This window comes from Dasypus novemcinctus, chromosome 2 (genome assembly GCF_030445035.2).
Source record: "Dasypus novemcinctus isolate mDasNov1 chromosome 2, mDasNov1.1.hap2, whole genome shotgun sequence".
In the NCBI taxonomy this organism is placed as follows: domain Eukaryota; kingdom Metazoa; phylum Chordata; class Mammalia; order Cingulata; family Dasypodidae; genus Dasypus; species Dasypus novemcinctus.
In genome coordinates, this window is record NC_080674.1 from 148039302 (window position 1) to 148051311 (window position 12010).

The following is a 12010-nucleotide window of genomic DNA, read 5'->3' on the forward strand; positions in this document are numbered from 1 at the left end:
GATGTGCACAAGGAGTACCATGCCACGCAGGGGAGTCCCCCGCGTAGGAGAGCCCCATGTGCAAAGAGTGTGCCCCTTATGGAGAGCTGCCCCATGTGAAAAAAAAAAAGTGCAGCCTGCCCAGGAGTGGCACCACACACACGGAGAGCTGAAGCAGCAAGATGATGCAACAAAAAGAGATACAGATTCCCAGTGCTGCTGACAAGAATATAAGCAGACACAGAAGAACACACAGCAAGTGGACACAGAGAGCAGATAACTTGGGGAGGGGGGGCAGAGAAATAAATAAAAAATAATAAATCTTAAAAAAAAAGACTTTATCAGGAAGCAGATGTGCCTCAAGCGGTTGGGTGCCTGCCTACCGCATGGAATGCCCGAGTTCAGTTTCTGGTGCCTCCTAAAGAAAAAAACAGACAATAAGCAAAAAAAAACAATGAGTGCAAACAGCAAGCAAAAACAATGAGCAAACAACAAGGGAGCCATCCCAGGGGGGGAAGCAAAGCAAAACAAAACAAAAAAATCAAAAAAGAAAAAATAAATCATCCTTTTCGATTGATTAATTGATTTATTCACTTAGCCAACAAAAACTTATTAAGCACCTACTCTGTGCCAGGTGCTCTACTAGGTGCTGGGTATGTCAGTGAGTAAAAATGGAAAAAGTTCCTGCCCTTAGGAGCTTGTATTTTAGTCAAGGGATTTATAAGATGAATAGTTAAGCAAATAAATATGCAATATTTGCTGGTGATAAATGCTACAAAGACTATGACGCAGGCAGAGACAGAGAGAGACAGAGAGAGAGAGATGCTATTTAATATAGGGTGGCCAGGGAAAGTCTCTCTGTTAAGATTACATCTGAGAAATACCTAAAGAGTTGAGGAGACTATCCAAAGGGAAATTTGCAGAAGAGGGTTCCAGGTAAAGAAAAGAACAAATGCAAAGAACTAGAAGAGGGAGAGTGCCTAGCATTTTCAAAGACACCAATAAAGCTGGGGTAGAGTGAGCAGAGTAGAGACTAGAAGAACACAAGGTTAGAGAAGTGGGGGTGGGGAGGTGGACAGAGGGGATAGATCAGATAGAGCCTTGTAGGCCATAGTAAGAACTTTGGCTTCTATTCTGCTTGAGAACTGTAATTACAAGGTTTTGAATAGAGGATTGACATGATCTTCCTCTGATTGCTAAGCTGACAATAGTCTCTAGAGATAAAAGTAGAAACAGGTTACCAGATAGAAAAATAGTGCAATAGTCCAAGCAAGGAATCATGGTGGCTAGTACCACGATGGAAGTAGTGAAGGTGGTGAGAAGTAAGTTACATTCTAGATATGTTATGAATTCTATTATACCATGAAGCTGGCTCTTTTTAAAATTAGGGACCTTCAAATGTCAATATAGGTAAGTCTTTTCTCTAGGTCAGTTCAGTTTCTCCAGAGGAAGAGCCTGCCTGGAGATAGCAAAACTCTGGCTACTAGCTTTCTGAAACTGGGTAGGGGAAGAAGCAGTGGGTCCTATTTAGAATGAAGACTTTCATACAATCCCCTTGTTTTCAAACCAGTTCCTCAGAGCTTAACATGCCCAAGTCCAGAACCTTTCTAGTTCAACTTCTCCAGAAAATAATGTTCTGTCTCCTGCATGAAAAGGAGGTGAGCATCTGATTACTTGATGTGGGAGTGTGGAAGTGAGGATCAGTGTTCTACCTGCTCCTTATGCAGACTTTTAAACAATCCACCCCTTTTCAGCCCCTTCCCTCCTTGCACATGTACTTCATCCCTTCTAATGCCTGAGGCTTTCTGGGGTTCCAATGGAAATTTGGTGTCCTTGCTGGTGCTGTCCTCCTCTGCAGTACCCAGGTCTGCCCTTCCTCGGCCTTGCTGTCATTTGCCATTTCTTTGTACACTTTTAGCCTTCATATACTGTGCCTTTGGGTTAAGGATGTTTCTAATGTCATTGAATATGGAGGCTATGTTTTTATTTCTTGTTCTTCTCCTATAAATGCCTTTAACATATTACAACATGCTTAATATCATGCATAACATGGAGTTGCAAATTAAAACTGCAGTAAGATACCACTTTACACCTGTCAGATTAGCAAAAATTTAAAAATTTGAAAATACAATATATTGGCAAAGATTTGAGGAAATAGGTACTCTCACACATTATTGGTGCAGTGTAAAATTAGCTCAACCTCATTGGAGAGAATTTTCCTAATATCTTAAAAGGTTAAGGGAACATATTCTTTGAACCAACAATGCATTCTTAGATATATACAAAGATATATATAAAAGTATTTGCAGCATTGTTTTTAATGACAAAATATCAGAAACAACTCAAAGATTCATTGATTTGAATACTATTAAACTAAGCTATGAACATCTAAAAAAATACTATACAATCATTGGAATCAGTGGGGAAATGTGTACAACAACAATCACTAATTTTATTTAGTGCTAACTATTTTAAGCCTTTTAATTCTTGCAATCATCCTATGAGGTAGGAAAGATGAAAAAAAAACAAGGATACTTGAATATTGAGATTAAGGAACTTGACTAAGTACTAGGTAAGTATTAGAGCCAGAATTTAAATCCATGCAGTTTAACTCCAGACCTTGCATTATTTTTTAAATCATATTTATTAAGTTACATCCAATAAAATGCATTCATTTCCATGAATTTTGACAAAATTAACCACCACCACAAGCAAAACATAGAATATTTATATCACCCAGAAATGCTCCCTTGGTGGTTTCCCATTCAATCCCCAGCCTCCCAATCACTGGCCCTAGGCAATTACTGATTTGTTTCCTGTCACTGAAGTCTTTTCTAGATTTTCATATTAATGGAACCACCTAATATGTACTCTTTTGTACCTGGTTTTTTCACTCAGCATAATGTTTATGAGATTTAACCATGTTGTTACATGTATCAGTAGTCTCTCTTTTTTGTTGAGTAGTATTCTTCTTTATGAATATATTAAAATTTGTTTATCCACTCACCTATTGATGGACTAGTTGGATTGTTTCAGTTTGTGGCTACTATAAATAAAGCTGCTATGAACATGTATATTTAAGTCTTTGTATGGTTACGTGTTTTCGTTTATAGGAGTAAGAATCCTAAGAGTGAGATTCTTGGTCATACAGTAATCTGCTCTTTTGAATTCCACTGTGGTATGCCTAGCAGTGGGCCAAAACACAAATAAACAATTGATTACAGTTTTTAAAATTATGAGTGAATTTACATTTTTATCCAACTGTAAATTATCATATATGGATTATGATTCTATATGAAACTAGACCATATTTATAAGTACATGTTTTCTGGATTTAAGTTAGAATCTCAGATATGACAAAATAGCTCTGGTTAGGAAAGAGCTGGGGTGAGGTGTCTAGGAATTGATCAGGGAATGAAGAAGAAAGCCAAATAGATATGCTACAGAATTTACTGCAAACACTCTCAGAAGTATATAAACCAAATCCATATTTGACTTGGGCAACAATATCAATCAGTTCTTTAACCATCTGGAAATGTACCTAAAATTCTCTCAATTAATATGAGTGTATTAGTTATCTGTTGCTGGATAACAAATTATCCCAAAGTTAATAGCTTAAACAAAATTTTTTAAAAATTATTTCAGTTTCTATGAGTCAGGAATCTGGGAGTGGCTCATCTGGGTGGTCCGGCTCAGAGTCTTTCATAAGATTGCATTTAAGATATTGGCCAGGGCGGCAGTCATCTGAAAGCTTGACAGTGGTAGGATCTACTTCCAAGCTCATTAACAAGGTTATTGGCAGGTCTCAGTTCCTCAATGGCTGTTGGCTGGGAACTCAGTTCCTTGCCACAAAAACCTTTTTGCAGGTAAGTTGCCTGAGGGTCCTCATGACATGGCAGCTAGCTTCCCCCACAGCAAGTGATTAAAGAGTGAGAGACCCCAAGACAGAAGCCACAGTCTTTTATAACCTAATCTTGCAAGTGACAAATCGTTATGTCTTCTATATTCTATTGGTCACACAGACCAACCCTGGTACAATGTAGGAGAGGACTACACAAGAGTATGAATACCAGGCTTACATCCAGCTTTGCCCCATTTTGTAGATCACTATTTATAAAATAATAAAAATAAACAAAAAGCTCACTTAGACTGAATAATATAAAGGAGAAATCTCCACTTAAGAGGAAACATTGGCAGGAATAGGTCCTGCTTCAGCAGCATGTTATGTCCCTTGATCAGCAAAGAAGTGACTATCTGGTATTACGGGGATGACAAAATGAGGTTTAATACTTGCCCTTAAAAGAGAACATTGAAATAAACCAATGCACGATAGCAACTTGATTAAACACAGTGCTAGTTATACAAATAAAGTTGAAAAGCATTCACCTGGCATAAATGTATTTACCTTGGTAAATGATTATTTCCAAGAATAGCTATGGTACCAACAGAGAAGAAAGTAACTGGTTTCTTCTGGCTTGGTCATGAATATTCACTCAGTCATTTTGTCAGTCAACAAATGTTAATGGTATGGAGAGGATTTTTGTACTCAATTAATATTCTCTTGCCCCTATGGGATATGACACTATACTCAATATAATAAAGTAACATAAAACAAATACAGAGTCCCTTCCTTTAAAAATCTTTCACCCAAAGATACATGACTAACCACCATTTACTTGTTTTTAGAAATAATAAACACAAGTAGATATAAGAGTTCTTCTAAATATATATATATATATATTCCTAATTGTCTTTTATTCTTTTTTTCTATCTCCAAGTGTTTTTAGTTATTCATGAAAACTGTTTACATATAGAATGTCTTTTCAATTAAAAAAACATTTTAAGGCACAATGTAGGAGACCATCGGTTTGGGCTTATTTTCTGATTAATTGGAGGGTCATTTGAGTGGTAACAGTGATATGATGAACATTTGGAGTTTTGAAATTATACTGAGAGATTAATTTTGTGTTGCATCATGTCAAGAGAGGGTAAGTTTAACCTCTTTTCATAATTAAAACAGAGAAATGCAAAGAATCTTTAATAAACTTAGTTCAATGGAAATACTCCATATCAACAGATTGATGGAGACTCATATTTAAAATAGATTTGCAGATAGGTATAAACTCAATACCAGATTAATTTTTGCGGGGTCAATAGTAAAGAATGTAATTTTACATATTTCCATTTCTGTAGAGCATTAACAAGAAAATTTAGAGTGAGCATAATTTGGTATTTATTGGCAAGCTCAATTTTTTTTTTGCTTTAATATCAGGAATTTATTGGCTCATGGCTTTGGAGGCTAGAAGTCCAACATCAATGTATTTACAGGTCATGCTTTCTCCAGTATGTGTAGCATTCTGGTGCTGGCTTACTGCAATCCATGGGCTTCCATTTTTTTTTTTTTTTGTCTTTATTTATTTTTGTAATGTTACATTAAAAAAATATGAGGTCCCCATAAACCCCCCCCACCCCCTGTACCCCCTCCTCCCCCCATAACAACAACCTCCTCCATCATCATGAGACATTCATTGCATTTGGTGAATACATCTCTGAGCACCGCTGCACTTCATGGTCAATGGTCCACATTATAATTTACCCTCTCCTCCAGTCCACCCAGTGGGCCATGGGAGGACATACAATGTCTGGTAACTGTCTCTGCAGCACCACCCAGGACAACTCCAAGTCCCGAAAACGTCCCCACATCACATCTCTTCCTCCCACTCCCTACCCCCAGCAGCCACCATGGCCACTTTCTCCACACCAATGCCACATTTTCTTCAATTACTAATCACAATAGTTCATTAATAGAATATCAATAAGTCCACTCCAATCCATACTCTATTCCTCCATCTTGTGGACCTTAGAATGGTTGTGTCCGCTCATCTTTATGAAGAGGGGGCTTAGATTCCACATGAATGCTGGATGCAATCCTCCTGCTTTCAGTTGTAGGCACTCTTGGCTCGCTGGTGTGGGGCAAGCTCAATTTAAAAGCAACATACAAACAACTCAGCAGTCTCACTCAATCTCAGTTTGCATACCCTTAGCAGAAACTACCACACAAATAAATGGCTTTCTCTCAAAAGAACTCTCAGGCACAGTAATGTCAACCGAGGCTGCAAGCTCTTAATTTAGAAAAGAAGTGGAAATTTAAAAAGCTTTAGGCAAAGATATATACCATTTACCCCTACTAGACTGGCAACATTTAAGCAGTAGAACACCAAGCATTGAAGAGTACATAGAATTCTTATAAACTGTGGGAGAGTGGAAAACTATTTAGCATTAATCATCTCACAAAGGTGAATATTTGCATACTCCACAACCCAGGAACCCTACTCCTAGGCATATAACCAAGAGAAACACTTGCTTAAGAATGTTCGTAGCAGCAATGCTCATAGTTTAAAAAGAAAGGAAACAACCTAATTATGTATCAACAGGAGAGTGACAAATAAATTGTGATATATTCACACAACAGAATGTTAAATACAAGATGAACAAACTATTACTATCATTATATGCAACAATGTGGCTCAATCTTGGAAACAAAATGTTGAGTGGAAAGGACAAATCAAAGAAAACTATGCATTGGATATAGCTTTCTCATAAAGCTCAAAAATATGGAAATTAAACAACATATTGTTTTAGCAAATAAATATTAGTGATAAAGCTAAATGTTAACAAGAAAAAAAGCAATGGACTGACAAGCACAAAATTTAGGATACTGATTACCCCTTGAAGGCAGGGGGAAGCAATATAAAAGAAACACAAAGGTAGATGTAAGTTACTGGGAAATATTCAATTTGACTCCTGGCTTGGTCATGAAATATTCAATTTGACCCCTGGCTTTGGGTCATGAACCCAAAGTTCTTGGGTTTGGTAGCCACTCATGTATGTCCATTATATTATTAAGCTTTACAATTAATATGTATGTTCACATATCTTTTGTATATATTACATACAGGCCTATTTCAGAGATATTGCAGATTTTGGTTCCAGACCACAGCAATAAAGCAAATACCACAATAAAGAGAGTCACACAAATTGTCTGGTTTCCCAGAGCATTTAAAAATTATGTTTACATTATAGTGCAGTCTGTGAGAGTGTGCAAAGTATGATGTCTGAAAAAGCAATGTAATAAAAAAATTTTTGTAAATGGGAGCGGATGTAGCTCAAGTGGTTGAGTGCCTGCTTCCCATGTACGAGACCCCAAGTTCAATCCCCAGTACATCCCCCAAAAAAACTTTAAAAAGCAATGTACAGGGAAGTAGCTGTGGCTCAACTGATTGGGTTCCCATCTACTATATGTGAGGCCCTGGGTTTACATCCCAGGACCTCCTTGTAAAGGCAAGCTGGCCCATGCACCACGGAGAGCTGATGGCCCGCACCCACGGAGAGCTGGAATCAGCAAGATAACTCAACAAAGGGAGACAAACAGAGACAGAAGAACACACAGTGAATGGACACAGAGAGCAGACAGCAAGCAAGCCACAAGGGAAGGTGGGATAAATTTTAAAAATTAAATTAAAAAATTTTTAAAAAAATGTACATACTTTAATTAAAATGTGAGGGGAGCAGGTGTAGCTCAATGGTTGAGTGCCTGCTTCGCATGTATGAAGTCCTGAGTTCAATCTGTACCTCCTAAAATAAAATAAAAATGTAACATAGATACGAAGTGAGCACATGCTGTTGTAAAAATGCCATAAGCTTGCTTGATGCCCCAAACCTTCAATTTATAAAAAACATAATATCTGCAAAGTTCAATAAAGCAAAGTGAAATAAAATAAGGTATGGGGAGTGGATGTGGCTCAAGCAGTTGAATGCCCTCCTACATGGGAGGTCCCAGTTTCCATTCCCAGTATCTCCTGAAAAATCAAACATAACAAATAAACAAGCAAAATAAACTATAAAACCAACTCAAGGAAGCAGATGTGGCTCAGTGGTTGAGTTCTGGCTTCCCACATACAACATCCTGGATTCAATCACCGGTCCCCAATACCTCAAAAACAAGGTATGCCTGTACTTTATTTTGAAAAAATATATATAATGGAAAATATACAACTGAAGTAAAGAGGGCAAGAGGATATAAACAAGTAACATGAAGTCTAATTATTTCAATATTGGATATGAATAGTGCAATAGAAGAGGTGCAATGGCTTCTGCCCTTATTGAGCTTATGTTCTAATGGAGGAAGCAGACAAATTGCAATAATACATGAATTCTATCAACATAGAAGTTGTGGTAGTTTGGAGCTGTATGTACCACCAGAAAACATGTTCTTAAACTCAATTCATTCCTGTGGTTGTGAACCCATTTTGATGAGGTTACTTCAGTTACGATGTGGTCCAAGATGGGTCTTAATCCTACTACTGGAGTTCTTTATAACCAGAAGGAAACTCAGACAGAAAGAAGGCTACAGGAAGCAAGAAGCTTAAATTCAATGGAACCGGGAAGAGAATGGAGAGGCCAGGGGAGGGTACCACTGTCATGTGACAGAGAAGCCAAGAACCAAGGACCAAGGATTGCTGGCAGTCAGCCCCAGAATGCCAGTCTTTGGGAAGAAAGTATCACATTGATGATGCCTCCATTTGGACTTTATTCCAGCCTCAAAACCATGAGCTAATAAAATCCCATTGTTTAAGCCAACCCCTTGCATGGTATTTGCTTCAGCAGCCAAGGAAACGAAAACAGGGGTCAAATAAAATATGACAGGTGTATATAACAGAAGCAACTAACCTAGTCTTCCTAGGCAAATTGATATTGTTAATGAGACCTAAAGGATAAGTAGGAGTTGGACAGGTGAAGTGGGTTTGGGAAAGAATGTTGTACGTAGAAAAAAAGATCATGTATATAGGCTCTGAGGCAAGAAGCATGAGAGAAACCCCAAGAAAAATGAGGCTGGAGAGACAAGCAGATGATACATCATAAAGGTCCCTGTAAGTTAAGTAAGAAGTTTATACGCTATTCTGAGGTGAATGAAGTCATTGAATGATTTTAATCAGAGGGCTGATCTGCCTATATATGAATTTTTAAAATATTATTCTGGTTGTTCAGGGTAGACTTCATCAACTGATCTCTGGTTACTTTAGAGCTTATTGCGGGAAGTGGATGTGGCTCAACTGATAGAGCGTCTGCCTACCATATAGGAGGTCCAGGGTTCAAACCCAGGGCCTCCTGGCCCATGTGGTGAGCTGGCGCATGTGCAGTGCTGCTGCGTGCAAGGAGTGCCATGCCACACAGGGGTGTCCCTGACATAGGGGAGCCTCACGCTCAAGGAGTGTACCCCACAAGGAGAGCCGCCCACGCAAAAAAAGCACAGCCTGCCTAGGAGTGGTGCCGCACATACAGAGAGCTAACGCAGCAATATGATGCAACAAAAAGAGACACAGATTGCCGGTGTCACTGAGAATGCAAGTGGACACAGAAGAATGCACAGCGAATAGACACAAGAGAGCAGACAGTGGGGAGGTGGAGAAGGGAGAGAAATCAATAAAAAATAAATCTTTAACAAAAACAAAAATAAAAAAACAGAGCTTATTGCATTCTTATTCTAAAAGGAAAGAGTATTTCCTATGTCTTAGGCTTCTAAGCTATGGGAATTTTTAGGCCAAAGCTATGCTGCATTTCCCCAAGTTTTATTTTATTTTAGTTTTTTTTTTTAGGAAGTACCAGGGATTGAATCTGGCCCCCAAATTTTAAACACTAGTTTGTACAGAAAACAAGTCAGAAAACAAACTAATAATTGTCTCATACACTATTTTATTTTCACTATCAGTTTTTCATACATATTTTATGTGTTGCCTTTTTATGTTTTAGCTAAATATTGTTGAACACTTCTATAGTTGTGGGAGAGGAATGCTATATAATTAACTACGTTTCAAGAATTTTCATCCAATTAAAAACTATGTTAATTGGAACTCTATATTATTGAACTACTATTTATCCCAGATGATTTTGCTATCATTTATCATGCCTTGTTAGCTATTTTATTCATTCTGAGGAAAAATAAGAATTGTGAGTATAATAATGGCCTAGGCAACTTACTTAATGACATCTTCCCTACAGTTAGTATGAAGGCAGAATCTCATCCCTTAGCGCTATACAGTACATCCTAAAATGCTGACATGCTCACTTGATGGATAATGATTGCCTTTAGTTGAAAACTACTTTTATCTTCTCTGGCAGTTCTCATGTCAGTATTTGCACTAAGAACTGAACTACAAAGACCCTTTTTCTGAAATTATGCAAAGAACTTCAGTGGCATTTTAGTGGCTAGTTGCTAGAGCCTATGTAAAGATTATTCAGCAACAAAGACTAGTTGCCTCAGAAGTCAAGACTTTAGAGAAAGTAGAGAAACTCTATAAAGAAAAGTAGAGTGTTTAAGAAATTAGAAAGATGGTTTCAAAAATACGTCATAATAATAATTAGAAATTGCCTGTATCCCAAAGGATTCTCAGACCTTTATAGACAATCTCTTTTTAATCACTTGATAAGCAAGCCAATTTGGCCTAAAAGAAGTCTACTTGGCCACTACTCCCTCTGTGTAATTTTTGATGGAATTTTTGTTCATGTCCTAATAACTCAAAGTGCTTATTAAGCTATTTTAGACCTGTAATATGGGTGTTCTTTGTGCTATACTAAGGTATCAGTAAGCAAAGCCAAGAAAAACACTAATTGAAATGGCTTGACCAATGAAAAGAAATGAGCATTTTAACATTTTTGCTGGGCAGGCCCTAAATTAGAAAGAAAAAAAAAAGCAAATTTGTAAGAGATTGATCTAATTTACTCTCATCTTCTCTAAATAAGTAATGATAGAACTGACTCCTAATACTGCATTTAAAGAAACCGAGGGTGGCATGGCCTTATCCTCAAAACTGGAATGGGACAAAGAGTTCTGCAAAACAGAACATCACTTAAAGGTACTGATAGACTTCAAAGGAAATAATCAGTCTAGCTGGAGCAACAGAATGCAAATGAAACTAAATCCAGGTGAATTAAATGGGAATTTTTTTCCTAATATGCTTTGGAAAGTGTGGTAAACTGAACCCCTTACATACCAGCCTGGAAATTGGTGATGATGAAGGATGGGATCTCAGGGTCACTAGGTGAAGTTAAAATTTCTAGAGATAAAAGGAACAGAACTGTCAGGAAATCTGGAGGTTCAGAAGAGACTATTTAGGATAATATTAGCAAAAATACCAAGACTGAATGAATTAACTCATTATTCAACAAAACTTTCAGCATTAAGTAAAGTTCCTACTCTCAAGGAACTCACACTCTAGTAATCGAGGAAAAACCTTTAAATGTGTAAATGGAAGAGATACTGCTTAGAGAACCCATAAAGAGTCGTTCAATAGGGAAAGAGTAAAATGGCCCAAAATCAGAAAAGGGAAGGATACTCAGAGATTTTCAAGAACAATGCAGTTGATGAATCAGGTAGTGAGGAAGAGAACAGTTTTTTTAAAAACTTAGACCAAAAGATAACTTGGGAGCTCAGACAACAAAGTGCCTTATCTCCTGTGATTATGGACTCTGAGAGATGGGGAGAGAAGAAAAAAGAGTGCTTGACTTGGACAGGAGAGGACAGGTAGTGCCACAGTGGGGTGTGAGTTCACATTTATTGAGTACTTACTATGTGCCGGTTAGTCTTCTAAACGCTTTTCACAAATTGACTGATTTCTCATAATATACCTATGTGATAATTGCTATTATCATCCCCATTTTTTTAAAATTTATTTTTACCTATCCCCCCACCCCTGCCCCCCATTGTTTGTGCTCGATGTCTGCTTGACTTCTCTTTAGGAGGCAGCAGGAACCGAACCTGGGGCCTCCCATGTGGGAAAGAGGCACTCAATTGCTTGAGCCACCTCAGCTCCCTGGTTTGTTTTGTCTATCATTGTCTTTCCTCTTTGTGTCTCTTTGTTGTGTCATCTTGTTGCATCGGTTCACCACACCCACATGTTGTGCCAGTTCGCCTTCTCCAGGAGGCCCGGGGAACCGAACCTGGGACCTCCCAAGTGGTAGGTAGGAGCTCAAA